This window comes from Carassius auratus, unplaced genomic scaffold, assembly GCF_003368295.1.
Source record: "Carassius auratus strain Wakin unplaced genomic scaffold, ASM336829v1 scaf_tig00021147, whole genome shotgun sequence".
NCBI lineage: Eukaryota > Metazoa > Chordata > Actinopteri > Cypriniformes > Cyprinidae > Carassius > Carassius auratus.
Window position 1 is genome coordinate 446,263 of NW_020525085.1, and position 25,448 is coordinate 471,710.

Genomic DNA, 25,448 nt, shown 5'->3' on the forward strand with positions numbered 1-25,448 from the left:
AAATATGTGAAATATGTGGGGTATCACGAGCACCTTGTGGGGGTATTCAGCTCAGACACAAAAGTCTGCGTGATCAGTCACTTCCAGTCAAGTTTCATAAGCCTCTGTCCTACACTCTTGTGGTTCATTCTGACAGGACGTTACTAGCAGGGCTCATTGATGTGTGTGCTGTGTGCGTTGATCTAAAATGCCCAGTGTTTCATCATTTTGAATGAAACCCCTGAAAGAGCAACTCTGCACATCAGTTATATAATGTCCAAAGTTTTCAGTCCAAAGTCCAGTTTGGTCTGCTAATTTTGTTCAATTACATAAACAACTTCTATATATGCACACTAGTTACTAGTTCTAGTTACTAGTTACTAAGACATTTACATTAGTTGGAAAATATGCTTGACCTTGTTTAATATTTATTTAAAATGTAATTCTAATTTAAGAATTTTATTTCAAAATCAACGTTTTTTTATTATTATTTATTTATTCATTACTTTTTTATTATAATAATAAATCATAAAAAATAAAATAGTACTTTAAAGGGGGGGGGGGGGGGGGGGGGTGAAATGCACGTTTTCACTCAATATCCTGTTAATCTTGAGTACCTATAGAGTAGTACTGCATCCTTCATAACTCCAAAAAGTCTTTAGTTTTATTATATTCATAAGAGAAAAATAGTCAGTACCGATTTATCCCAGAAAAAAACGAGCCGCTGGAGGCGTGATGTGTGGGCGGAGCTAAAGAATCACAAGCGCCAGTAGGCTTGAAAGCGTTTGGAAGCTGTGACATTACCTTGAGGAAAAAAACATCATCCAAAACAAACCATGGCTAACAGTCAGATTCAGCATATATTTATGATCCAGAATCAGATCCAGAGGCTGAAACTGAACGAGAGCAGCAGCAGCAACGACTCGCTCCGAGCGGGGCTCGAACCCGGGTCTCCGATGGGAGGCAGACGCACTAACAAGGAGGCAGAGATATTTGAAGCAATTTTACTCACCGCCTGTGGTTCCAACACACAATCGTGACCCTTTTTCGTTGGGATTGCATTATCCTTAAGAAATAAACGATACGCAAATCTGTCGTCAAACTGGGCCTTGTTTGTAAAACAAGCATCTTCGAAATGCAGGGAAGGAACAAACACAAACACTTACACAACTCCGTTGATGCTCTGTAAAAATAAACTCCATCCACTGGTCCCTTAATGCTGTTTTTTTTTTTTTGGTAATCTGTGCAGGGTTGTCTTGCCCTGGCAACCAAAAACACACTCCTTTTGTGACATTTCGCGACGCTCTCGCTCTGATCAGTGAAGTCTGTTGTGCTCTCAGTGCTCTGCTATACGGGAGCGCGCGCTCTTCCGGCAGACGTGCCCTGGACCCATATAAGGAAATTCCGCTCCATCTAACGTCACACAGATCCATACTTTAAAAAACTTTCCGAAACTTGTGACAAACCGGAAGGAGTATTTTTGGAACAGACAACTTAAACGTACAACTTAATTTTTGAAACTTTGTCCATGTTTAGCATGGGAATCCAACTCTTTAACAGTGTAAAAAAAACTCAGTATGCATGAAATAGCATTTCACCCCCCCCCCCCCCCCCTTAATTTGGTTTTTGTATTTAATATGTTTTCTGAGATTGAATTTATTTTTTGAAATATTATTATTTATATTATTATTATAGAGTTAATAAATTGTTTTAAACATTCAGAATACACACACACACACACACACACACACAATTACAATTGTAAAATGTAAAATGTAAAACATTATAAATATGACCTGGACAAATTTTTGTCAGATTCTAAAAGACCCATGAAAAGTCCCATGAGAGAAAAAATCTCAGGATGATAGGCTAATAAATAAGCAATGGTTCTGTACACTTAAAAATAAGACTCCACACAGGCCTGTAGCTGCAGTGTGCTGTAATTCAGCCCAGTACCACCTGCCACACAAACTTCACAAACATCCAAAATACTGCAGACTTAATAACAGCTCATTTGCATGGGGGCGACCAATAGGCATGAAGATCAGTCATTAAAGTCATGTACATTGATCTGTTTCCTGTACTCAGCACTTCATTATTACAGCCTGTCTGTGTTTGTTTACATGTAGAAGCTCAATTTGCATTGTGCACTATTACTTTCAAATCAATTAGCCTGATCAATAAACTGAATAGAGACAGCTGTGTATTTGTCTGAACATACATTATAAACCCCAAGGAGTTTTCTTTAGTTTTCTGTGTGACTGTGTTTGAAAAGTAATACAAGGCTATTATTTAAAAAATAACAATAATAATACTACTAATAATAAAATACTGCCTGCTATTTTAAGTGCTGCTTGCGATTACTGTATAAGAATATTACAGAAGTTTTATTGAAGGAGGGACCACAGATATATGTTGAACCTGAAGATACTCTTTTAAGCCAATAAACATTCATCACATGACCTCATTACATTTCATGCATAATTCAGCAGTGGCATCTCACACATAAAAGTAGCTATTTTGCATTTTAATCACATTTTTTTTTTTAAATATACCTTGGCTCTTGACAGGAGCATTGCATACCAGTATATTGTAATAATGCTATTAGAACATAGCTTATGTGTGTGTTTGTGTCCAATTGTTTGCATTCCCTTTACCTGTGCATCTCTTCCAGTGTCCAACCATCATATCAGCTGTATTTTGAATAATGAGGTCATTCCTGAGCGCTCATATTTCTTTGCTTTAATGAGAATAGCGTGAACACCCCTCTGCATCTCCGCAGATCGAGCCTCATTGTTATGTGACCAACGTGTATTTAAATATCATGTCAGGCTCTACTGTTGTTTAAACAGGATGATGAATATGATAAAGAACAAAATTTACATTTCCCCCCTGAAAGACTAACATGGAGCTGCTGATTTATGACTGTAATGCAAAGTTTAGCAAAGCTAATTAGGGACAGTGTTCCCTGGGTCAGATTTAGTCAGGGGAACATGAGGAGAGAGAGTGCTGAGGAAATGTGAGGAATGAGGTATTACATGCTCTCAAGATCACCTAACACAGCAAACAGTGAGATTACAGCTCTTACAGTGAAGGAAAACACTTTTTCTTTTGATGAATGAGAGCTTTTTTCACAATTAGGCAGATTAATGTGTAGTTGTAGTCCTGTGAATTAAAGCATCATTGCAGTAGCAGATTGTTTTTGGTTATAGGGAAGTTTTAATTGTGAATGTTGTCTACTTATTTTGAATGCATTTTGTGCACTATTCATGAAAACTAGCATAAAGCTTGCCAGTAAATACTGCTCATTTAGCTGGTTTAGCAGGCAGCAGGCTTGCATATCAAAACTACACTACAAGTTTGGGCTCTCTTCTGCTTCATTTGATCAAGAATGCAGCAAAAACCTGTAATGAAGTGAAACACTATTTGAATTTAAATGAATAGATTTTTATTTGAATATTGTAAAATCAAAGCTGTATTTTCAGCATCGTTTCTCCAGTTTTCAGTGTCACATGATCCTTCAGAAATCCTACCAATATGCTGATTTACTGCCAGAGAAACATTTATGATTATTAATAATGTTGTAAACAGTTGTGCTGCATCATATCTGAATGTGGAAAGCATGATACATTTTTTTTAGGATTATTTGATGAAATAAAGTTTGAAAGAACAGCATTTATTTGAAATTAAAATCTTTTGAGACATACATTTCTTGCTGTCAAACAACCAACCAACCAACCAAACAAACAAACAAACAAACAAACAAACAAACAAACAAACAAACAAACAAACAAACAAAACGAAACAAAACAAACCAAAAAAAACTTACTCACCCCAAACTTTTGTATGGTAATTCATCTTATAAAATAGCTTTTTGTTGTAGAACTAAACTTGAATTTAAATGACTGGGAGAAAAATAAATAAATAATCAAAATGCATTTTAACCCCATGCAGAATCACTTGAACACAACAATTATTTTGTTATTTTGACCTCCAAGCTTGTAAGTGCTTTCCCAGGACTTGAATGCAGCAGTAATCAGATTTGAGGTGTTCAAGTGATTTCATTCTGAGTAAAATAGACATTTTAGGCTATTTCATGTTTCATTTTTGTTCTTTTTACTTCCTGTTGACAAGAACCCAGCGCTTGTGCAACAAAATAAAGCAAAGGACGTGCATTAGATGCAAACCTGATGATATGTCTTGTCTGTTGTCTGTACAAAATAACGGAAAATTCATATTTTCTGGCAAACCTTTGGCCATGACCAATTGCAATTAGCATCCACGATTCTTTAATTGAATTACATACATCTTTCTGTTGCTAGCACTGCATTCTGAACATATAAAGTCATTGATGGTTCATAAACAGGCTAAATGTGTATTATTTTCTGATAAATATGACATTGTGCTTGTTCACTTTGTAAGTAGGACTATATGTCTTGAATTAACACCATAAAGACAGAGAGCACAAGAAAGAATGAAAGTGAGTGCTGTCTTTGGCCAGTTATCCTCCTGTAAAGGGTACTGAAGTAAACTCTCTTTATTAATAATAGAAAGCGCAAAACCCTGGACATCACTCCCACGGCTTATTGAATAATTTATGAAACAAGCATGACGCCGGAGTTTCTCTCCTATCTCACTCACTGATATTATCATTCAGAAGTGATGTTATTGGAAGCAGTAACTGGATCATTCTTTTAACCTGAAGTTTTATTTTCATACAGTTTTGACAAATGATGAATCCCGGAGCAAAGGCTACCTTGAGTCCTTGAGTCTTGTAATAATTTTAACTCTTGCACAGTAAATTAATTGATCTGAGGGAACCATTCTGGAAACTGCTTTTATTGCTTCTCAAAACATTCGGAAAGGTCAAGACAAAGAGGGGATCAGTGCCGGATATGAGGCTTCGTTTTGAAGCGTTCCCAGTTTGCCTTTTTCCAAGAACATTCATTTAAACAAAAGCAATAGACATGGGACAGATGGAGAGACATGACAGCCTTTTGGGAAACAGAGCTCTGAAAGACTCAAATAATAGCTTAATCCCATTTAATTAAAATTCAATAAAATAATTAAAGCTAAATAAGTTTTAATTTGTTCACGCGTTTAATTGAGTTTTGAGCCAGGGAACACAGTGAGTTAAAATAAAGCACAACTATCACTATATAATTCCATTTTAATAAATTAAGTTAAAGGAATAAAATAATAAGTCAAGCATGCATAGGTCAGACCCGCTCTATACCAGACAAAGATAGCTGCAAAAAGGGCAGCGCTATTCTCAAAAATAGCAACTGAATAACTGAGAGATATTACAGTTAGTCTGATAAGTTAGTCGTGATCATGCAAAGGATTTTTAATGTTTAATTAACACTGTTCTTAAGGTTGTAATGGTAATTGTTGCTTGGCAGAAGGTTTTACTCCTTTAGTTGCTAAATGAACTGGTTAACCTTCCTGTAAAAAAAAAAAAAAAAAAAAAAAGAATATTACTAAAAATAAAAAATGGAAATATAAATAATTTATTTACTTCAATTAAATATTATAAATTAAAACTGCAAATGTTTTTGTTATCATTTATATATTTACAATGGTTGGACATTGTAAATAAAAGTGTATCCAGCTCAGTGCCATGCTGAAGGGCTGCAGGTAAAGGGGAAAGAAGACAGACAGAAAACCTGATCCAAAGTGAGAAATGAGGGGGAAGAAGATAAAAGAGGATTAAACAGGCTAGACTGCCCAACAATGACCCTGTCTAACATGATCTGGGGTCCATATGTGTGAGAACGGGAAGCAGAACATGAGAAAGTCTTCAGAGAATCATAGAGCATGTTGTTTATGACAGAAGTGTCATGGAAGAGCAACCCCTTTTTCTTTTTCTTTTCTTTTTTTACGATCAAGCAGAAGCTTGCCTGCAACATCCGCAGTGGAGTGAATGAATGTGTCAGCTGTAAGCCTTAATCCCACTACAGCTAGAGTCCACTTGTTTGATGCCACACAATTAATATTCATATGTAAAGCATTTAAGCTCAGTCTGACAACCCTGTCTGGAACATACATAGAGAATGTCAAATTTACACACATACTCACTCTTTTTTTTTTCTATTTCTCTTTTTGTCTCTTTCTCACTGTTTCTCATATTCTATCAACAAAAGAAAGGGTTATGATAACACTTTATTTGAGTCAGTCAGCACCAATACATTTCTACAAACATTAACAAGTCTTTGTTTCAACAATATATAGGTCTTAGATTTATTTATTTTTCATGCATTTCTTTTTCTTCTGAGTTTGTGGTCTGTTTTATATGTTATGTTAAGTGTTATGTTATGTTATATGTTATGTTATTTTAACAGTTTATATAATTGTTAACTATTTAACTATTGCCACTATTTAAAATCAGATTAAACATTTTTGCATCTTTCATAATAAATGACTTCATATATTTCTGGAAACTCATTGTTTTTGGGCCATGACTGGCGTGATAGCTGCGCTGCATGAGCTGCCAGTAGTCAATTTTGCTTAGTAACCTTTAATTTACACTATAGATAATTACTATTTTTGACCTCTTTTGCACATGACACATCTATTTCTATTCTCCGCTGTTGGCAGAATCAAAGCCTGTGGATGCGGCTCACTCTGTGACATTAATATTCATCAGGTGCAGGAGTATATTAGATGATGGAGATTCATGCGATTTGACCACTGCTCCTCATTACGCTTTTCTCTCCTCACTGCTCCTGTTCAAACCTTTCAACCTCCATAAAACAAATATTATTAATACAAAACCTGTACATTTGGAAAAAGATATGCTCCATGCTATTTCCTCTCAGAAATCATTGCATGCAGCTTTGTGCATTTTTGCTCCATTCTTGTTTGTGTTAAACAAAAAAACAAAACAAAAAATAAAAATAAACTAATTGGTCTGAATACTTCAAAACACCTGTATATTAAGCATTGCTTGTATGAAGCACTGCTGTGTATACTTTCTGAAGCTTACACAGTAACTGCATGGAAGAGCATGGAAACATATGCAAAAAAAAACAAAAAAACAAAAAACAAACCCCTTGTATAAATTTGTAAGTACATGAGTGTGAATAATTGAAACAGATTTGTCATTTCTGGGTGAACTACTGTGTTTATTTAACATAAACCAGCCTAGGTAACTTCAGACAAAAAATTAAGCTTTTGTTCAAAGGCGGAGAAGTTATTACGTTTTTATGAATGATTGCAAAAACAAACCCTTTCTTTCTTTAGGAGTTATTTGCGGTAAGGCCAGAAATTTGTATTAAGAAAGCATGCTGATGAGGAAATGAGTGGAGAAAATGAAAGAACAGAGGTATGAGAATGGACAGAGAGAGACACAGAAAGGATAAGAATATGCTGGAGAGTTGCAAGAAAATGTAATAACCAGAAGGGAATCAGTTTTCTTTTTTTTGTACTTTGCACAAACCTCTTAGACTGAGAGAGAGAGAGAGAGAGAGAGAGAGAGAGAGAGAGAGAGAGAGAGAGAAATGGAGGCAGTGAAGAATTGTATTGCCACAGGGGGAAAATCACATCCATTTAGACTGTGGTTGTTTGGGCAGTGGACACAATATCAGATACATTTGAAGACTGCGTAAAATATTACCTGCTGTTTTGAAATTCAGAACAATGTATTTATGCAGTTTCTAAGTGGTTTGAGAATGTTGTTGTGTGGTTTGCGGGTGTTAGAAATTGTTATTTCCGACTCAAAACAGTCCACCTTTGAGTATCTGTGATATTTAGTAAAGTTACAGCACACACGTCTTCAACAAGACACATGGTTTGAGCAATCACTGCAGGATGAATTGACATTTGTGTAAATCATTAAACCTCAACATGAGGAATATCAATAAACATTAAAAAAACATAAATTTACAAAATGGTTATAAACATCAAAGCCTAACCAGTATTATTTATGTAGCATTTAATCAGATTTTGAATGGGCTTTTATTTCTGTATTTTCAGTTCTCATTTTTATCTTAGTTTTAGTAATTTTGTCATGTGCTTTTTTCATTTTATTATTATTATTATTTTTTTTATTATTACTTTTTTTTTTGATACATGTGCCCAATTAGATATAATTATTTTTGTTGCCAAGGCAACATTTTAATATATATATATATATATATATATATATATATATATATATATATATATATATATATATATATATATATATTCCCATTAAGACTAACGTTTTTAAACTAAGGCAAAGGATTTTATTAAAGCTTTACTTTATGAATATTAGAGTCTAAACTGATACATGCTGCTTCGAAATGAAACAGCTGTACACTTCTTTCTAATTCATTTTCATCCATTAAAGTTTGATTATGTTGTTTAGTCTCATTGTGATGATTCTACCGTAAAATGAAAAATCATAATACTTTTTGTAAATTGAAGCTTTGTGTATGTTTTGATTCTAGTTGAGCAGACTTTGGATTAATTAAATAGGTAATAATAAATGAAAAAATAATAATAAATAAAAAACAAGGTGAGAGAGAAAACATATTTAAAAATTTAGCTGCACTAAAATTGTAAATTGTCCTTCAGTTGTCCACCTTTTGAATGAAATTTAAGCACATAACTGCTTCAGTGGGATGAACTAAAGCTAGTGAAGTCTTTGATATGAAAATAAGGGCTACTGAAATCCCTTAATATTTCTTTGATCTTCCCTCTAACGATGAGAGATGGGATGTCTTTAAAAAGGAAGGAGTGCCTTGACCTCTTTCTCGCTCTCACTCTGAATCACTGAAGTCAGACACATGAATGTGATGTCATCCATGTTAGTGTTAGTGATGACTGCTTCAATATTTTAGCAGTCCTGACTTCTAAAAATCAACAAATGTTGAAAACATGCCTCTCGAAAATGGACTTCACTGAATGTCACTTAAATTTTACAGCAGCTTTTGGAGTTTTTGCTTAAAGGTGAAGTGTGCCATGTTAAAATACTTAATAGTTTAATGTGAAGTGACAGCTAAAAGACATTGGGAGGAGTGTGAAGACTGTGACTCTCTGGCACTTTCAAAACATTTCTCTTTTAGTTTGAGTGGTCCGACATGTCAACCAGTTTTCATGTTTGCTTGTACAGCGGTAGGTGTACTTGAACAAAGATAATCATTAAAAAATAGAAGTTGAAAACAACTTTATTCTTGAGAATGCTTCATGAATCCAGCTCTTGGTTTAAAAAAAAAAAAAAAAAAAAAAAATATATATATATATATATATATATATATATATATATATATATATATATATAGTGTCCTAGTATTAAGAAGATTGAAAAAATCTAAAGAACCTTTTGTGGAATGGAAAGTTCCAAGAAAGTTCATCAATGCCAACACAGAAGCTTTATTTTTTACCATTCTGTTTGGTGTAGAAATGAAAAGCGTCTCCAACAGTTGATGGTTATTTTTCTTGGACAGTTCCGATCAATATGAATGAATATCTTAGACACACATGACTTCACTGTTTCTTTGTTTTGTGGATTTTTCCTTCTGAGGCTGAGTTTCAGTTTCAATGAATTTTAATGAAACTTTCTTGCCATTTTGGCCGAAAACAGAGCAGATCAGTCTTGATAGCTATAGCTGCTGTCAGTGAAATTGTTCATGCTTGGTGATTGTGTACAAAACTGTAAGATATATTTTCCCCATCTTCATATTTTTGCTTTCTAATGATGAGCTGAACCCCATCGTACACACGCATTGACTCTGTAAATCTATTTATGGGTTTCGTAGAAGAAAATCAGCTTGTATTTCTTCAGTGTCACAAGCAGAGAGCGTAATTAGTGTGAATAATTAGCCAAAGAGGCGTTTTAATTATTCACTCCAGTAAACAATTCAGTTTCCATGAAGCACCACAGACAGCCTGTACAGCGGGTCAGATGAAAGTGTGATTACTACAGGAAATCATTCGCAATGTGAAAACCACACCTCTCATGTAACCATTCAGATCAAATTATTAATCACTTTCATACAGTCTCTTTGAGAAGGTAAGGTTATAGCTATAGCTATGTGCTTTTCAATTGATTCACTCACTAGTCTTGATGCCATAGCATCACTTCTTGCTGTATTGTACATCATTCAGAATCATTAGCCCTGTTTTTTAGTTTTATATGGGAGGTTCGATGATGTTGTCACCAGGAATATTAATCTTAGTACTTTTTAGTACTTAGTGATATTAACTTTGTCAACATTTTCCTGGGCTTTTTACAGTATTCCAGTGCCGAAAAATTTCAAAACTTACATATTCATTTATTATTTGTTTATTAGGCACTCGTGAATGTAAGCTAAATAAATATTTTTTATTGAGTACTTTAGAAATTGTGTCACAAATAACTTCACACACATCCACATCCTTACTTCCTCTGTCCAAGGGTTTGTATAGACCTGTGACATTGATTGTGACATTAAGCTGTTTGAATAGGAAGAATAGGTCTTGCTGCTGGGGTTTGACCACTTCCTGTGTCCTGGGCTTCTCACATCAGTCAAAAAGCAAATTGGTAGGGGGGCGACTCAGTGCTTCACTCAGTCAGGTCAATCTCTGTGCTCCTTGCTTTTATCGATCAGCCTCAGATCTGCTCATTGGAGCTTGATAGGGTGGGAATTTTGTGTATAGGTCAGATGTTTAAGAATGTAAAGAGAATGTTTTTTTTTTTTTTTTTTTTTTTTGAAAGAGATTAGTTTAGAAAGAGATGATTTTTCAGCTGTAGCTTGAAAATTGTCAGGGATACAGCAATCCGGATGGGGTTGGAAGATCGATCCACCAGCTGGGAATGGTGAACGAGAATGTTCTGGAAAGTGATTTTGAGCCTCTCTGTGATGGTACCACGAGGCGTCGCTCACCAGTGGATCTCAGACACAGTGAGTGGAAGTAGAGGGTTGCTGAGTTTCTGGCTGTTCTATATGCAAGCATCAATGTCTTGAACTTGATGCGAGCGGCAACCGGTAGCCAGTGCAATGAGATAAAGAGAGGTGTAACATGGGCTCTTTTGTGTTCGATGAAGACCAGTCATGCTGCTGCATTCTGAATCATTTGTAGAGGTTTGATTGTACTTGATGGAAGTCCAGCCAGAAGAGCCTTGCAATAGCCCAGCCTAGAAATGACAAGGGCCAGGACAAGCAGTTGTGCAGCATGCTCTGTTAGAAAGGACCTGATCTTTCTGATGTCGTGCAATCTAGCAGTCTTTGCAATGTGGTCTTTGAGGGTCAGCCAGTCATCAGAGGTTACACCAAGATTTCTTACAGAAGTTGATGGGGAAATTGTAGAAGAGCCTAGCTGGATGGAGAAATCATACTGTAGAGATGGAGTGGCAAGAAAGAACAGAAGCTAAGTCTTTGTCAGGTTGAGCTGTAGGTGATTTTCTTTCATCTATGATGTACGCCAGACAGCCTGAGATCCGTGCAGCTACCGTTTGGATCATCTGGTTGAAATGAAAGATAGAGCTGTGTGTCATCAGCATAGCAATGGTAGGAGAATCCATGTGCCTGTATGATGGGACCCAGTTATGGTGCGTATATGGAAAAGAAGAAGGGTCCAAGAACTGATCCCTGAGGAACCCCAGTGACAAGTTGATGTGCTTTGGATACCTCTCCTTCCAAAGCCACCCTGAAAGACCTATCAGTGAGATCGGATTCAAACCAGCAAAGTGGAATACCTGTGATGCCTAGTGATGAGAGGGCAGATAGCAGGATCTGATGATTGACAGAGTCAGAAGCAGCAGATAGATCCAGCAGATCTGGAATAAGCTTTTTGGAATGGGCTTCTGTGACTGACAGTAGTGCAGTCTCCGTTGAATGGCCACTCCTTAAACCTGACTGGTTAGTGTCCAGTTTGTTGTTCTGTGAAAGAATCAATGATATCTGTTTGAAAACAACACTTTCAAGGGTTTTCACTATGAATGGAAGGAGAGTGACAGATCTGTAGCTATCTGTAAGAGATGTGTTAAGACTTGTCAAAAATAACTATAACCAAAATTAAAATGCATTGTCATATTTGCAGATTCCTTAGTAGATCTAAAAGTGGAATTTGTCATGTTATTTAATGCAGGTGTAATATGAATAGATAACAGATTTTAACTGTGGTTTCAATTATTATAAATCATACAATGCATGTGCTGCATTACAAGGCGTAATAATCCATTGCATGCAAATAAGTAAAGTGTAAACAAAAATGGTTCTTTTAGGAACTGTTCACAGTGAAATCCCCTTTTTATAACCTTAATTGTTAAGAGTTTTAGTTGAAAATATGGCATTCAGCGCATCCCACAGCAACATAGATTTTGGGGCAGGACTATCTGTTTGGGTGACCAGTGGATGCCAGGAAACCTGTTTAAAAACAGTCATTATTTTTGTGGACACAAGAGATGCAGAAACAACACAATTCACCCTTAATATCTCAGCTGTTACATAAAGAGAAGAGATACCAAATTAGGACATTTCATAGTGGTCAGCTTATTGTGACTATATCTGTCAAGCAATTACAAGTCAAAGATTTCACTATGAGCTCAAACATTCAGATATTTGATTGCTGGTGCTGCTGTTTTTTGTGTGACTATGAAAGAGAACAGTGCCAGCTTCCTCTGGAGAGCAAGTGTGCTGTGACAATACACTCAGATAATGAATCACCTCCCTCAGGCGACTAGCATGAGAACGAGAGAGAGAGGGCGAGCTGTTAAAGCAATAGCTTCAGCAGTTTGGCATCTGGTTATCATTAACTAATGCTAATGTCAACAGAAAACATGAACAAGTTTCACTCAATCATCTCTACTCCTTAGACAGTTTTCTACAAGATATGTCATGTTGTGTGTGACTTGTTATAGACAGATCACGAAGCACTCATTTGTTTGATTGATCAGTGCAGTCCTACAATGAAATTTCATTCATGCTAAAGCTGTTAATTTGAAAGTGTTTGTATGCAACTATGAAGTGTTAGATAGAAACAAAGTTTTAAAAAAGGCAAATATAGCATTATTGGAACTAGAAATGACCTTGGTAAAATTAAATTATTATTATTATTATTATTATTATTATTATTATTATTATTATTATTATTATTATTACTATTATTATAAATTCATATTTTTAATTATTTGTTTTATTTGTTTATTTATTTATTTGTTGTTATTTTATGTGCACTATTTATTATATTTATTATAAATAACTTATTTAACATCTGAAATACTTTACTGTATCTAAAATCAAATGAAATTAGTTTTATTTTATTTTTTTCTCCTCATGATGTGTGGAGAATGGTGGAGTTGGAGGTACAAATATTGCACAGGTCTTATACTCATAAAAATGTTTCTGTATGATGTAGGTTTACAATTTTCTCTAGTACAATAAAGGTGACAAGAAACCCCCCTAGTCCATCTCTCTTCTCTTTATGAGACAGACTGTATTCATATTCATTCACCCTTTTTAAATATGAATGCTGGTGATATATCTATTTTTCCCTTTAGTGAGGTTCACTATGTTTTGTTCCTCTGGTAATCGGGTCGATGGGGTGTGCTGCAGCTCTTTAAATGGGGCAAATATTAGAGGGAACACAAATATAAGAGGTACATGCATTCTGTATGGACGGCTATAACATAGTCTAATAGCAGTATTGAATATGGCTAGCAAGGAGGGTCGGGGCATTGGTGGGGCTGTCATGGTGAAAGACTGGGAAGAAACAAGAAATAAGTCTTGCATATTAGTGTCTTTTAGGATGAAACTTACATAGAATCTAACATGTAATCTTTGATCCTTTTTCCTATTATATAGCTATCCACAAAATCACAATGGGCCCCAACATATAAAAAGTAAAGATCCAGTGAGAACATTGAGAAAACAAATAAATAGTACTGTAGAACTAGAATGCCCAAAAACAACAACAGCGTAATGATGATCAACAGCCGGGCGTAAACAAAAGAATTATGAAAACAGATGAGGTTTTGATTGAGATATGAAAGTTATAATGGAGCTTCCAGAGTGATTTATGAAGTTAGTAATTCTTGAGATGTGGGACAGTGTTGTCTAAGTTTTACCTGCTGTTAGTTTTGAAAATAGCAACTATTCATCTTTGAAATTAATCAGTTGCTCTCTAGAACGTTCTTAGAAAATAATCTTGCAATAAAATAATGCTTTTTGTTCTGCAAGTTTTTACATTACATCATTTCTTATTATTGCTGAAACCACTCCTCAGACTTGACCTGATGCATTTATGTATTGATAAATAAGGAAAGGTAAATAAAAAATTACAAACAAAAAATATTAAAAAGTTTGAGGTTGGTCAGACGTTTTGTTTCTCTTGCTCAACAAGACTGCATTTAATTGATAAAATAATAATAATAATAATAACAGTAATATTTTGTGATATTATTCAATTTAAAAGAACTGATTTCTCTATTAATATATTTTAAAATGTAATTTATTCCTTTGATAACAAAAATATAATAATAATATTATTATTCTATTACACTCTTAAAAATAAAGGTGCTTCAAAAGGTTCTTCAAGCAATGCTATAGAAGAACCATTTTTGGTTCCACAAAGAACCATTTAGTCAAAGATTCTTTAAAGAACCATCTCTATTCTTTTGTGTAGGAGGAAGATTTTTAAGATGTTAAAGGTTCTTTATGGAACCATTTAGACAAAAAGATTCTTCTATGGCATTGTGAAGCACCTTTATTTTAAGAGTGTAAGCAGATTGATGAATATTAAGTTCGAAAGAACAGCATTTTTCAATTGGAGAGCTTATAAAATATTATACATGTATTTACAGTAACTTTTGGCAATTTATAATTTATTATGTTATGCTGAATAAAATGTATTTATTTCTAAACAATCTTACTAACCCTAACCTTTTGAACTGTAGTTCAGAAAAGGTTAATATCACTAAGTACTAACTGTAATTAATATATATTCATTTCAAGTGAAAGTGTTTTAATTCATTGGAGTGATGTAAACATTTCTCAGAACATTTATAATATCAAGCAATAATAAAGTTTGCCTTCATCCTTAAGGTGCTCTTTCTATATTTCACATGCTGTGAATTCAGCAAGGCCATACAGACTGTGAAAAGATTAATAATTTTTATAATTTTATGTAGTAATATTTTCTTTGTCAGAATCATGCATTGTGAACTTAACCTACTTAGTAAGTGCCTAGCAATAGCAAGCAAAATCACAATACTGCTTTCAGTTTGGCTCATGGATATGATGTAGATGAGTGTTAAAGAAGTGCATTAGTAAAGTAGCTGCATTGTCAGTGTGTGTTTGAACGCTGATGCATGTGTTGCTAGAAAACATCACTAGTGATTAATATAGCAGACAGGTGGTACTATTATAAATGTTTGCTCTCTGTTTCCTTGGTGTGACTTATATAGTCCCGTCTCCTGTTGACACAGAGACAACAGACGGCTGCTATTCCTCATCTATCATGGGCGAAAGATGGATGGGACAGAGAATGTAAGGACACTAGTCTGATCCAAAGGCTACTAGCCTAGCATCACAATCTCCCTCATGCCTTTACACGGACAGAGGGTCTGGCATTAAACACGAATTTGCTTATGTGTGGATTGTGTGCCATTCAGAATTAAATTGAGATTGCATTATGAATTATAACTTAATTTGTGGATTTGGAATGAGGAAACTGAAATGGGATGAAATATAGCTATTCAGTAAAACGTCTAGTATGCTACTATTTACAGTGTGTGTAAAGGTTTTGGGGCAGTGTTTTTGAATAAAATCAATACTTTTATTAGTCAAAGATGTATTAAATTGATCGTAAGTGACAATACTCACCCTCAGGCTATCCAGAATGTAGACATGTCTATTTCTTCAGATTTTGGGAAATGCAGCATTGCATCACTTGCTCACAAATGGATGCTCTGCAGTGAATGGGTGCTGTCAGGATGAGACTTCAAACAGCTGATAAAAACATCACAATAATCCACACCACTCCAGTCCATCAATGAACATCTTGTAAAGCCAAAAGCTGTGTGTTTGTAGGAAACAAATCCAGCATTAAGACTAAAGATTAAGACTAAGATTAAACTTTTGCTTCCGTTTCTCCTGTTTTCCTCTCACGTCAAAATCCATACATACATTTAATATTAGAAATAATTTCCATTTCGAATGAATGCTGTTCTTCTGAACTTCCTATTCATCAGAGAATGCTTTAAATCAGTGGTTCTCCAATTCCACTCCTCACACATATTTTGCATGCCTCTCTTATTTAACACACCTGATTCAGATAACCAGCTCGTTAGAAGAGACCTCTGTGCATGGCATTTGTTCATATTGACAGTGTCCCTACACAGTGTTCACTGCACCGTTAAAAATATTTCACAGATTTGACTATTTTTTTTTTTTTTTTTTGCTCCATTCCAGTTCAGTATTAACACTTATAAACTGTAAGGGAGCTGGTTCTTAAACGTATGCCGTTTCTGCCTCTGATCATTAAAGTTGAATTCTGTAATCTTGTTCTCAGTGGCTCCGTGTTGTCATGGATACCACTTGAACACACCTGTCTGAAGTTTCAATGACCTTTAGCATGCAAGCAAATAAACGATCAGGGTGTAAATCACCTCACGTTTGAACATCTGCGTTTTAGCATGTCACATGCTTCCACTGAAACACAAAATATACAGCAGTGCATTAAATAATGGACAATAAGACAGAGTTTGAGAGCAGCCTCAACCTGACAGTTGTCCATCATCTAAACATCCCAATTCCATTGCCTATAACAGCCCGCACAGACTTATGTTTACAAGGGATACTTCGGGCCGCATAGCTCTCGGTCTTGCTTTAAACAGTTCATTTATGACTGGGGTAAATCACTGACCCTGTCATCCACAAAATGCTGTTTTCCCACTCAGAAAGAAAGACATACGCACGCTAGGAACAGGTCAAATAGTGTGGCTGGTCATTTTCCCCACCTTTAAATGTAAAATATGAGCAGCTGCCTGCTCTCTGACAGGATAATCCGGAGGGAAGCTGTGGCCTTTCCCTGTGGAGGTAGAAAAGATTGCCTGAGCTTTTTGGGGTTTGGTTTTCCTGCTGGAGGATTGAATATGAGGTTCAGCTACAGGCCAGCTTATTTGACTGACAGCTGTTGTTTAAATGGAGGGCATTTGAGTTAGATGTGATTGATTATGTTGTTGGTATGGCATTATGGAAGCAACTCAAAGTTAACCAGGAGGTTGCTGGTTCAATTCCCTCATGGAACGAGCTATAAGGCATAACCATTATGCCCTGGAGCAAGACATTTAACCTCAGGTCGCTCAAGGAGGACTGCACCTATTATGACTGGACTGTAATTCTCATCAGATTAAAAAATAGTTCACCTAAAAATAGAAATTTGTTGAACATATACTCACCCTCAGGCTATACAGAATGTAGACATGTCTATTTCTTCAGATTTTGGGAAATGCAGCATTGCATCACTTGCTCACAAATGGATGCTCTGCAGTGAATGGGTGCTGTCAGGATGAGACTACAAACAGCTGATAAAAACATCACAATAATCCACACCACTCCAGTCCATCAATGAACATCTTGTAAAGCCAAAAGCTGTGTGTTTGTAGGCAACAAATCCAGCATTAAGACTAAAGATTAAGACTAAGATTAAACTTTTGCTTCCGTTTGTCCTGTTTTCCTCTCACGTAAAAATCCCACATATTTGTTTTGGTCTGTTTTCATTGTAAATGGTGATTTATTAGAATGTAAACACTACTGAAGGAATTCAACTTATTTCCTTCACTTTCTGATCCTAATCATTCTTTATTAAATTAATCGAATGTTGAATTTGTGAAGAAATTCATGCATATGCACAATGCGTGTTTGTGTAATTTTAAGTCTTTATGCATTTCAGTGACTTGTGTCCAAACTTTGACTGCAAGTTTATCTGTGTGTACTTCTGCAGGAGTCTAGTGGCTCAGGCAGGCATGTGCTGCATGTGTGTCCATAATTCATAAGAACTCTGTCTTGGGAGTCACATGTCACAGGGTTTGCTGAGTGGTGGGCTGGTCAGTGGGTCGGCCCGAGGTGTCCCGCCGTGATCCACATCCGGAATGGAGCTGCTCATTCACCCCTGGGTCAGCCGTTTGTCACGGCCCTGATATATGAGCCCTGACCGGGCAGAACTGCTGAATTTGGATCCCTGTGTAATGAAAAATCCCTGAGTGTGTGTTAGTGGAGGAAATGCAATGTGTGATCTATTGCATGCACTGTGTATGGTGTCTATCCAGCACATTTGTGCTGATTTCATACATTTTTCAGAGCAGTAAATGATATTGCACAGCTGATTTACTCTCTTCTGACAATTACATATATATATATGTAACGATATAACCTTTGTAATCATCGGGAAGAAGGAGGCGGGAACCGGCGCACAATCAATGAAACTTTAATAATTCAAAAATAAACACAAAACAGTGCACCAGCCCCTCACGGACGACTGGTGCGCATAAATAAAAAGCAAAACATAAAATATGGTCCAGGCCTGGCCCTCTCTCGTCCTTCACTACAGTCGCTCCAGTTTAATATCCCTTATATCCCCGGCGGTGGGGCGCAGGTGCAGCTCATCTCTAATCACTACACCTGGCCTCACTCCTCGTTCCCACGCCTCTCGGCCCCGCCCCACTCGCCACAATATATATTTACACTTTTGGTTAGTTCTACTCGGACTACAATGGCATGCACTGATTTGCAACAAGGTTTAGCTCTGTGATGCTGTTGTAAATTTAACGATGAAAAAGCTTTATTGACCCAATGCCATCAAACTCAAGCTTCACACGTGCATTTCTTTTATGCCGTCAATGGTCCATGTCAGAGATATTATTGCATGTATGCCTAATGAGCAGCTATGAGTGTTTTACAAGGACAATTTAATAGCAGCTATTAAACCTCAGCCTGTCTGCCTTTCTTATTTTAGAAATACTGTAGAGGGGAAGACCTTTTGCATGCAATTTGACATGCCTATGGGCAGTAAGATTTTATGCCCAATGACTCATACTTTCCTTACTTTTAATAGAAGGGAATACACTGTGTGTTTAACTCACTATAGCATCACTACATTTGGATTTTGCAGGTAGTAGCTTGAAACTAGGTTTTATTTTATTTTTTCATTATAAATAATGCACTTGGTTGCCCATGCAAAACCTGCGAAGATGATTTACATCTTACTATGTGTTATTTTTCTGGGATAACTGATAAACTGAACAACTACTGTCGTTTCATTTGTATTATTTGTATTTGTTATTTATTTAAATTTAGGTAAATTATAATTGTACATTTATTATGTCTGTATAGGTTATTTATTATGTTTTAGTTTTATTTAATATGAGTTCTTTTTATTCCTGAATTTCAAGTCGCTTTGGAAAAAAAATAAAAATAAAAGCGTTTTCATCATATTCAAACTTAAAATAAGCAGGCTTTTATTTTGACGGGTTGCCGGAAAGTATACGTAAGTAAGTATGTAGCGCTGCTGATTAAAGAGCTTCAGTGGATGAGTGTCACAGTTTTGTATTTTGCTTTGAAACTGTAGGCATAGCCTAGATTTATGCTTTCAGGTTGAAAAAAAGATGTATATAGTACAGTTTGTGATCTAAAATGGTAATTGTATTAACAGCTGTCAACAATGTTGGTACGCAAATGCGCTGTCAGAACATATGTATATTACGCTTTTTCTATTCCGGTCAACTCTCCATAGTTGTCTCCGTGTTGTTTGCTGGCTTTTCCTCTTATGTTGGAATTTTCCCGCACGTAAATTCTGACCAATCGAAAAGTTTCTCGTTCTCGAGTCAAGAACCCATTGCATCGGTTTTCGGATCACCATTACACTGAACCAAGAACCGTTTCTGTTGGATGTGTCCAATTCGAGAACCGAGGAGCTGATGAAATGCGCATGCGTAATTTAGCGTGACGCAGATTGACACAGTGCGCGTCTGAACCGAACTGATTCTTTTGGTGATTGATTCTGAACTGATTCTGTGCTAATGTTATAATCTCTGTCCACTGGAACGCGTTCGCTTTTAATATAAAACGGGTTATTTAAAACAATTACTTACCAAACAGATGGAATTAGAAATAAAGGCCTGCCTCTAATAAAAGCCTGCTTCAAATAAAAGCCTGTTACCTTCTGCAGTTCAGGTAAATAAAGGCCCTGGCTTTTATTTGAGGAATTACGGTAGACAGCATATGCCAGAAGTCTTTAAAATGAGAAATGAGGGCCTCAAGGGAGTGCTAGGGGGTGTGTGGAAAAGGAAAAGAAAATTACAAATAAATAAATAAATGTGTGTCTGTGTGTCTATATATATATATAAAACTTGACATAACTTGACAACTTGAAGTTGACATATTATAAATGTGAAATTTTTTTATTTACAGTTTTGAAAAATCATATTTTTCTGTGTACCAAGAGTTAATCTAGCTTCTTTTGTTTGGGTGTCTCTGAACTGTTGCAATACTGTTGCATTTTGCGTTTGGAGACACGGCTGCATAGAAATGAAGTCAGTAATACTGAAAAACACTGTGTTACTCTGAGACCCAAACATCTCTTTTTCACACTAGATAGGAAATCACCAGCTAAATTGGATCAATAACTAATTAACACTTAGCATCTTTGTGCCAACCACTTTAACTCTTCATGCAAGTACTTTCCCTCGCCCTGCGGATTCCTGCGTAATTTAGCTATTTGCTGAGCTCTATGCTATCTCATCTTTTCTTTACTTCAAGCACTTACTGTACAAGGTCTTCAGAATAGATAAAGGCCAGTATTGATCACAATGGCGTAGAGTAAAGAGGCTGGCAAAACCACTAGAGATACAAAGGCTTCGGTGAACAGGCTGTTGAAGGAAGGTCTGGGTATTAATAGGACAGTGAACATCACCTGAAAGGTCAACCAGCGGTGTAGTTTAATTAATGAAGGTCAGCGATTTGAAAAATACTTTTGTTGCCTAATCTGCTCTGACTAATTGGTGAATGGGTGCTGATGATACCTCAAATTTTACAGCATGTTGAAGACTCAGGATTTTAGCTTGGCCAAAGATCATGAGACTGAAACATGTCAAAGATTTTTGGATCTTCTGACAGACAGGAAAGAAGAGAAAGAGAGTAATGGGACACATTATGTTCTGGTGTTGTCTTGGGTTTAAAGCTCACTCGAATTATAGATCACACAAACAGGGAAAAAATAGGATTGGGAACACAGGCCCGGCGGGACCGTTAATCTGGTGAGAAGATCAGAAGTAGGTTAATAATTGATGCAGGTCTCTCATCAGTTACGGGAGGTTCATTTGTGTAAAGACAAATGAGTTGTGGACGGAGCTGGTGGCTTCACGAGCGGCAGACTGTTGGTCTGTGCTTTCAGTAGAGGATATCAGCACTATATGGACTAGGGCTGTTTTCTTTTTTGGTTTGATGGATTTGTCAAAATCTGAGTTTGAATCTGGGTCGTTAAAGCGGGGCTCTTTTAACTTTTATTTTATTGACTTCCAACTGTGATACATTTAGAGCACGTGTTAAAGTATGGATGAGAAACAAAGTGATAGACATATAATTATTACACGTTGTACCATTGCGTACCTTAAAGTCCAGCAGACATCTAATTGCTCTTGTAGCAGCAGAGAGATGGCTTCAGTGATGACGAACAGACATATTCAAACAAATGTTCTCTGTTTTCACAGTTCATAATGTGGCCAACAGAGCAATGACCCTCTCTGAGTGGACTTTACATTTTAATGAAAGGTCTTCTGAGAGGTTAAGTGAGTCCTTTAGGAAATTATTGTACTTAAACTCTTGAAGAAAGAGAGAGGGGGAAAGTAAGTAGGAGCGAATGAGATGGAAAGCAGCAGAATAAGGTTAAGGCTATTTAGTGGCCTACTTTTGTTTGTCCTCAGGCACAGAGTGAAGCTGCCAAGGTAAATAACTGGGTTTACAGGGCATTGATCCAGTAATATGTTTTCATTGTTTAAGAAAGTGTGATCCGGCCTTGTGTTGCGTAGCTCAGCCTCAGGACCGCAGCGCAACTATACTTCCAGATGGGCCGCAATCTGGACACAAACCCACTGTCTGAATTATACAAGGATTTGAGAAGATGGTGTTGTTCTGATGGACACTCCTAGTAGTTGATGTTGGTATCACAAGTTATAAATTATTATTATTATTTTTTTCATGAAAGTTTTTTGAGCATGCATCAGTAAACTTTAATGTAAACATTATTTCTTCACATTCAGATACATATAATCCCATTTTAACTCTGGTAGATTCTATTCTATTTTACGTTATTTAATTCAACATTTATTTACAGTCTGAAATGTCAAGAAAAATTAAGATTCTTAAATTGTTAAAACTTATTTTTAAAATGACATTTAAAAATTATGTATTCACTACAAAAGTGATATAATCAGATGCTTGAATTTGGGATATGAATTAAATAATTTGGATATATTGTGTTGATTAATGAAAATAATAGGCAAATTTTTTTTTTTTTAATTATATTTATTCGTTTCATTTGTAGTTCACATTTAATATTTCACTTCTGTATTTGTTCTTGCAAACAGTTATTTATTTAAGTTAATTTGATACTATTTTAGTGCTAGTTTTAATCTTTGAAATAGATTTAATCAATAGTTTTTGATATAATATTTTTTGTTTACAGTTTATACATAAAAAAAAAAAAAAACAATAGTGTAGCAACAAATTTCACACATAAATGTTTAGTAAATTTAACTAGTTAAATAAATAAAAAAAATACACTTGTTACATTTATTAGTCAACAAACTTAAAAAAATATATATATACAGTGTAGTTAGGTAAACATGATTATGGATGGCGAATGGATTATTTTACGCTGCTTAACAAACAGTGTGGTGGATTTTTGATTATGAGTCTGTTGCTACAATAATTGACTGCAGAAATAAGCAGCTGTTCAACACTACCAGCCAATGTTGTGTAAGTTTTGGCCAGGATTTGTGAGTCTGCCATGCACCTGGCTCTGAGAACCTCTTCCTTCCTCTCTCTACGAACAGATTTTTGGGCAAAGAGAAGGAATGATTACTTTGACACTCTCCTTTATTAGGTTTTATGTAAAGTGCTTTTATAAACAACTTCCAAAGTTTTGATTCAAATTATACTTTTATGGGTAAAGTATGTGGAAGTAGAATGTACAACAATGATAATTTTCTGTGAAAACTTTCACTGCATATTATTCTATCTTTAGTGTTTTAGGTAGTGGATGAGTGAACCTTATGAGAATTGTCATGAATTTTATCCCAAAATCAAAAGAGAAAAAAAAAATCAAATAGAAGTTGTTCTTTTTAATTTTCATCAAAAAATCTATTTAATGAACTGTCACTGTATAACCACAATATTAAATAGCACAACTGTTTTAACACAGCTAATAATGAGAAGTATTTCTTGAGCAGCAAATCAGCATATTAGAATGATGGGTAACACTTTAGTATAGGGGCATGACTATATTCTACATCTCCAATCTTACCCAATACCTGAACTATTAATAATCAACAAATTATGCGTTTCTTGGGGCAAATAGTTATTAAAAAATATAGTTTTTATTTATTCAGCAAAATTATCTTTCTAAGTGTCTGTACATCATTGTGTGTTATTGCAAAGAGAACAATAAACAAATATAAGCAAACAAACAAATAAAATAAATACATATTTATTTTGCATTTGAACAACATAAAATATTATCTTGTAAAGGTAAATTTTAAGAAAAAAAAACTGACAATATTACTTTCATTTAGATTAATTTCACAATAGCACCTTTCAAAGTTTCTGTACATGATTGCATGTTATTGCAAATAGGACAATCAAACAAACGAACAAATAAAAAAATATATAAAAAACAAATTTTTATGAACATATTTATAAAATAGTTAAAAAAAATCTATTGGAACAACATGCACTGATGTATATCACATCACGTCAAATCGTCCATTGTTCTTTATAAAAAAATATATTATTCTCTCTATTCTAATTATATTCTTAAGACTTGCACTCTTTTTTTTTTTAAAAAGCACTTGCACTTCTCTAATCTTTTTCTATTGTATTGTTTTTTCTTTTTATTTATTTTACAATTAACAAAAAAAAAGAAAGAAAAAGAAAAAAAGGCCTCTAACACAAGCTTGCTATATATATATATATATATATATATATATATATATATATATATATATATATTTTTTTTTTTTTTTTTTTCTATTGTATCTTTTATTTTATTTATTATATAAATAACATGTACTACGTTCCCTAACTGAGACTTGTTATAGCACTCACATATCATTGCTCTCTTGTTGATTTCGATTGCTTCCATTGTCTTCATTTGTAAGTAACTTTGGCTAAAATCAAAGAATCAATCTGGAGACTAAACAATTTAATATGAAGAATATTCTGCAAATAATTTCTCATGGATCATCTGTAGAAAATAATAATAATAATAATAATAATAATAATAATAATAATAATAATAATAATAATAATAATAATAATAATAATAATAATACAATAAAATAAACATAACCAAAACTGGTTTATGATAAAAAAGAGAAAAAGAAACATTGAAGAACCTCAGTTCCTAAGAGTGTTTGTCCGACAGATTTAGAAGTGGGTCATGAAATACAGGACAGAAGAAGTTGCCACTTGAAATGACGACCAAACTAAATCAGACAGGATTTAGCATGAGAGGGATTCTCCGTAGCTTAAGTCGATGAGATTCCACCGCTTAAAAAAAGAAAGATGAATGAAGATGAGATTAATGGAGCATGGGGAGGGCTGGAAAACAGCTGATCAATGGCTCTGGATGAAGATCCTTTGTGCAGTAATTACAGCAGAGTCACAGCTGCCTTTGTTTCCCAGAACTGAACTGAAGAGCGGCTCCACGCCAGCGTTTGTATGGAAGATAATTGTGCAGAAGGTCATGATCATGCTTATGAAGCTGTGAAAACACTTTTTCCCCTTTTATCAGGTGTTTGTTTTGTTTTTCAGGGATCCATTTTGCTTTGAAAATAAATAGCAAGTCTGGCAAATGTCAACATGTGCACATTGATTACCACAGCTGAACCCAATTCCATCGAGTGAGGACAGAAAATCAGTGGATTGAGTTATCTGAGGTTCAGGTCCTGACCTTTGCGCTCATGTCTGTGATAGCAGGAGCCTTTATTGATAACATTTCTCAATAAGAGTCTTCTGAATAGTGACTGGAGCAACTTCAAAATGAGACGGGGGTATCGATTACAAATGTCTCGTTCCAGGCCCATCACAACGGAAGTTGAGAGAAGAGGGCAGATTGGATTAGAATCTATTTATTTATTTTAACAGTTTTCCACATCCGGCCAGTCAAGCTTTATTTTATTAAATGTTTTACTTCCAGCATGCTTTGTGAATGTAGATTCATTACGATTAGTTAAATAGTGCCTATTCAAATATTGTTGTATTAAAAATAGTAAAGTTACCTTTTTT